Consider the following 6161-nt stretch of genomic DNA (forward strand, 5'->3'; position numbering starts at 1 on the left):
ACCCATCGCCTAGGTATTAAGCCCCACATGCACTAGCTATTTTTCCTGGTGCTCTCCCTCCTCCGGCACCCCAGCCTGAAGTTATTATTATAGTTCAGTTTAACCCTTGTTGTGTCTACAAAGCGTGACTTTGTTGAGTCTTCAATAGATTGTAGCATTACTCACCTTATGTCATTAAACTGGAGAGGCTGGGGTGATAGGATAAGGGAAGCACACAGCTCAGTGTGTGGGGAGTTTATTTAAAACTCTTGTGGTCTTTCATTGACTAGGCAGATGAAATCATTGCTGACTTATAAATCAACAAAATACTTTTAAAATGTAAACTCCTTTTGTGGTTTGTTATAATAAATTACCCTTGACTACTCTTTAAAAAAATCACAAAGAGAAAATTATAATTTTCCTTCATTGAGTTCAATACTTGTGAGCGTCTTTCAGGTAAATTAAGAGGAAAAATACATACAAATAGTTACATTTTGGAAATATTTGTACCTAAAACGATAGAATATGTTCTATGGGAGTAATAAGTAGTTCCTAATGTTGATTTATCTAAATGTATTATTTCTTTTTTTTTAAATAATGTGACTATGATGACCAGGAAAGGAGCCAAAAAAAAAGGTTTGAAAATAAATGAAAATAAATGCAAAACCTTAAGTGGTGCACACCTGTAATCCCAGCAATTAGGGGCAGGGGAGGTGGGGCAGTGGCTGAGGCTGGAGAATGGCTTGAGCCCAGGAGTTTGAGACCAACCTGAGCAACATAGTAAGATCCTGTCCCTTTAAAAAAGAAATAAATTGGCCAGACATGGTGGTTCATGCCTGTAATTCCAGCACTTTGGGAGGCAAAGGTAGGCAGACCACCTGAGGTCAGGAGTTCAAGACCAGCCTGGCCAACATGGTGAAACCCTGTGTCTACTAAAAATATCAAAATTAGCTGGGTGTGGTGGCGGGCGCCTGTAATCCTAGCTACTGGGGAGGCTGAGGCAGGAGAATTGCTTGAACCCGGGAGGCAGAGGTTGCAGTGAGCTGAAATTGCACCACTGCACTCCAGCCTGGGTGACAGAGCAAGACTCCATCTCAAACAAACAAACAAAAATAAAAAAGAAATAAATAAATAAGGAAAAAAGGAAAAAGAAGAACTTGTGAACTTGCAAAGAAAAATGGGTGCATTTGGTAACACTGCCCAAATTGGGTGATTTTTTTTTTTTTTTTTTAACTTTTTACCGGCAAGAGAGATTCTCTGGCATGAACTGAAGGTGCCTTCTCTTCTGGGTGATGTGTATTAACATTGTACTGAGTCTAGTTAGGGTGGCTCTTGACAGGATAATACTTTTTTTTTTAATTATTAAAAATAATTGTATTTAGGCCGGGTGTGGTGGCTCACGCCTGTAATCCCAGCACTTTGGGAGGCTGAGACAGATGGATCACCTGAGTTCAGGAGTTCAAGACCAGCCTGATCAACATGGAGAAACCCCGTCTCTACTAAAAATACAGAATTAGCTGGGCATGGTGGTGCATGCCTGTAATCCCAGCTACTCAGGAGGCTGAGGCAAGAGAATCTCTTGAAACTGGGAGGCGGAGGTTGTGGTGAGCCGAGATCGCGCCATTGCACTCCAGCCTGGGCAACAAGAGCAAATCTCAGTCTCAAAAAAAAAAAAAAAAAAAGGAAGAAAAAATTGTATTTACTTAGAAGCATTCAGAATGTCAACAAAATGTCAACAAAACAGCTGCAACTTTTTTTTTTTTTCAATTACAGAGTGGTATTCAGTTAACGGAACAACAAATATTTGGTATAAGCTGCATCAGAGACAACTGAAGATGAAGAAACTACCATCACCATATATAACTAATTTGCGCTGTGCACCAAAAAGAACCTGTTTGAAATTTCCGTGCCAATTTACAACCCCCATACTTTACCAGGTAAGGTTAGTGGTTATTGAAAATACTAGCAGGGCATGGTGGCATGCGCCTGTAATCCCAGCTACTCAGGAGGCCGAAGCAGGGTAATCGCTTGAACCTGGGAGGCAGAGGATGGAGTGCATCCTCTGGTGCCACTGCACTCCAGCCTGGGTGACAGAGGAGACTCAGTCTAAAAATATAAAAAGAAAAAAATACCACCAAGACATTGCTATCTAAAGAAACATTTTGGTAATGTGTTAATTATACAAAAAAAATACAATGTATGGTTTAAAAACAAATTTTACACAGCCTTCCATTTCATTTTTTTTCTTTAAAAGGAGTGAGTTGTGTACAGGGGTGCTAAATGCTTTACAGACAAGAAAGAAAAAAAAACTAGAACCAACTTATTCATTATCATTGTCTTCTTCATCTTCGTCTCTTCATCTTCCCCCTCCTCACCCTCTTCATTTTCCTCAGCTTCCTCCTCTTTTTCTTGCTCTTTTTTCAGCCTTGACAACTCCTTTTTTTGCTGCATCAGGCTTTCCTTTAGCTCGATATGCAGCAAGACCCTTTTCGCATTTTTCCTTCAGCTTTGCAGCCTTCTTTTCCTAAGTCTGCTTGTCACCTGCAGCAATGTCATTCCACATCTCTCCCAGTTTCTTCGCAGCATCACCAATGGACAGGCCAGGATGTTTTGGGCAATACTCAGAACAGAATAGAAAAAAAGGCTGAAGGAAGCCTCTTGGGTGCCTTGGGATCCTTGAACTTCTTTCTTGTCTCCCCTTTAGAAGGGATATAGCTTTTCATTTCTCTTTCATTACGGGCCTTGTCCGCCTTTGCCGTATCTTCAAATTTTCCTTTCTCTTTAGCAGACATGGTCTTCCACCTCTCTAAGCACTTCTTAGAAAACTCTGAGAAGTTGACCTAAGCATCTGGATGCTTCTTCTTATGCTCCTCCTGACAAGTTTGCACAAAAATGCGTACGATGACATTTCGCCTCTTGGCTTCTTAGGATCTCCTTTGCTCATGTTGAATAATTTTTCCTCAGTGAGGCACAGAGTCGCCCAGTGCCTGTCTGGCTCTCACTTGCCCTGGTGCTGTCTCTATCGAGAGGATAATAATTTAAAAGTTTTAAATAAGCATGTCTTATCCTTCAGTTCTCTAAAGCAGGTTTTATATGAAATCTGAATCTGACTGAGAATGTTACTGTTCATTCTTTTCAAAGTTCCGAGTAGACAAGCCACAAAAGGAATTTCTCAGTTTCTTTGGTATGGCTCACGCAAATAAAAACTGGTGGCTAAGACCTAAAGAACACAGTTTCAATCTCTGAAATACCAATGACTTCAGGCAGAAGCACAGATGGGTAGGAAGAGGGAGGCAAGGGGAGAGATTTCTCTCCCATGATCATGTTGTCCCAGAAAGGGTCGTTGCATACAGTTTATAAGGTCACACGTTGACACAATGGTTGTTAAGACCTTGATGAAAAGAGTGGGAGGAAGCCAGTGTGAAATACTCAATGACATATCAGTGGTGAGGCCTTGAGGCATATAAAGAAGGTCATCAAAGTTTGCCATCTCTTTTGTCTGCTCTTGCCCACCTCTGCCTAGATGTTACAAATGAAGGAAATATTTGTTGAGAATATGTTTATCTGAATGCAGTACATGAATAACGAGAATGTTGGAAGAATGTATGATGGTATATATTGGCTCTTTCAATATTAAGGACCTCGTATAGTCCTTTACTAAGCTTAAGGCTTGTCCAAAAAAGATCAAACAAATACACAAAAACAGCCTCCTCCCTCCTTCAGTAAACTCAAATTAATCTGATCAGCCTGAAATGATTTCTACAATAGCTCTCATGGCTATCAGGATTTAGTCTGATCTCCTGGCAAAGCCAACCCAGCCCCACATGAGCCCCCAACCCTCTGCCTCCATCCTTCTCACTCCCTAACTCTCCGCTGAACCCACCCCCGCCCCCCGCCAAGTTAACTGTGAGGTCCTTGACATGCACACTCCCTCCTCACACCCCCAAGCCTTTCTCCTCTTCCCCTTACCTCCATGTCTGTCTACTCTCACCTGTCCTTCCACATTTAGTTCTGACATCACCTCCTCCTGAAGGCTTTCCTGCACTGTCTCCTTGCTCACACCGAGACTGGTACTTCACCAGTGTGTGCGCATGCATGCTGTCCAGGCCTCCACCACAGGGTTCTACTGAATGGAAACCTTTTGTCTTTTCCTGTTTACTGTTTCTTGTTGTTGTTGTGGAGACAGAGTCTCATTCTGTCGCCCGGGCTGGAGTGCAGTGGTGCGATCTCAGCTCACTGCAGCCTCCATCTCCCTGGTTCAAGCGATTCTCCTGCCTCAGCCTCCCAAATAGCTGGGATTACAGGCATGTGTCACCACACCCGGCTAATTTTTGTATTTTTAGTAGAGATAGGGTTTCACCATGTTGGTCAAGCTGGTCTCGAACTCCTGACCTCAGGTGATCCACCCACCTTGGCCTCCCAAAGTACTGGGATTACAGGTGTGAGTGACTGCACCCAGCCTCCTGTTTACTGTTTCTTTTCTCATAATACAAAACCTGTCAGATAGTAAGTGTTTAATGTACATTTGATGAATGAATGGTTTAATCAGAGTTTGTTTCTAATCTTGTTTCCAGCCCACATTAGCTTATTCACCTGTGTGCAAAAGTGGATGAGGACAAATAATTGTTAAATCGTTTGCTTGACTAAGAATGTTTTACTGATAGCAAGTTGGCAATCTGAAAATTAGTGGGAGAAGTAGTGATGGGTACTGAACAGACTGCCAACTTAGATTCTGATTATCTGTTGTGAATCATTTCTTTAACCTTTGAAAGCTTTTAAAATTATTTTTCTGGGTATAATAATGTGGCTAACTAAAAATAATGAAGATCATGTTTATTGTAGATGTGTGCTAAACATCCATGTTTTGATCCAAGTGCTACAATTGCAACCCCCACATTACCTCCTTTCCCCTCTCTGCCTACTCCCAGCATACATGCAGGCATGCGTGCGTGCACACACACACACACACCCCTAGACTAAACCTTACCAGATTTAGTCTTTAATAGAGCCCTATAAGACACATTTCACCACATTTCCAAAGTTATAATGGATCTTGGAAGGGAAAGCTATGGAAAACAGTGATAGAAACACACTTATCACACAGCGATAGAGCTCCCTTTTGATCTCTTCAAACAAGCTAAGAAACAAAGAGCGAAAATCATCTAAGAATTCAAAACTGCTGGACTATTCCCATTGTACCGAGTCATGTGGATCTGTGTCAAGTACACAATTAGTTGCAAGTCAGCTGATAGACAGAAAAGAGTTACTTCAGAAAGATAATCTCAGGGGGCTTATTATACTCCCTTTGAAGTAATGAGTCCAGTGAACTTGAACCGGAAACTTAAAGTCTCTGATTTCTGCCGTCACTGGAAAGGAATTACTTTTTTTTTTTTTTTGAGACAGAGTCTCACTTTGTTGCTCAGGCTGGAGTGCAGTGGCGCAATCCTGGCTCACTGCAACCTCTGCCTCCTGGGATCAAGTGATTCTCCTGCCTCAGCCTCCTGAGTAGCTGGGATTACAGGTGCGCACCACCACGCCCAGCTAATCTTTTGTTTGTTTGTTTGTTTGTATTTTTAGTAGAGACGGGGTATCACCATGTTGGTCAGGCTGGTCCCAAACTCCTGACCTCATGATCCGCCTGCCTCGGCCTCCCAAAGTGCTGAGATTGCAGGTGTGAGCCACCATGCCCGGCCAGGAATTACTCCTGACAATTTTCTATGTAATTTATTGGAGAATGACAAAAGTGATTGAAAATATTATGAGCTGGAATCTTGGCCTGTTTTGGTAAACAACAGATAAAAAGTTTTAAGGGTGGAACTTGCAAGTCTAATTACACTACATTAAAAATAAGTCTCCATATCAAACATAATTAGTAGATTTCAGATGAACATGAGGAACTATTAGAACAACTTACCTAAAGCAGTTTTGTTTCTCAGAAAAATGACGTTATAGATCTGGCATAGAATTTAGCATAGAAACTCTTCCTACAAGGTATAATGAGAAAGAGAATCAAAGCAAGAGTCTTAAGACCCAGTCTTAGTTCTAGTTTGGCCTTTGTGATCCTGGCCAAGTCACTTCAACATGAACTTGGTTTTCTATGTCTACAAAATAAAAGGGTTGGGCTACTATCTCTGCTGTACTACTACTACTGATCTATTTGTGCTGGATTATTCTATATCCAG

At 41.6% G+C, this 6161-nt stretch overlaps 1 pseudogene; it reads right to left on the reverse strand.

The window, feature by feature from the left end:
* Positions 1–2299: 2299 nt before the first annotated feature.
* LOC129039627 (high mobility group protein B1-like) lies at positions 2300–2923 on the reverse strand (annotated as a pseudogene).
* Positions 2924–6161: the final 3238 nt, after the last annotated feature.

Source organism: Pongo pygmaeus, chromosome 5, assembly GCF_028885625.2.
Source record: "Pongo pygmaeus isolate AG05252 chromosome 5, NHGRI_mPonPyg2-v2.0_pri, whole genome shotgun sequence".
NCBI lineage: Eukaryota > Metazoa > Chordata > Mammalia > Primates > Hominidae > Pongo > Pongo pygmaeus.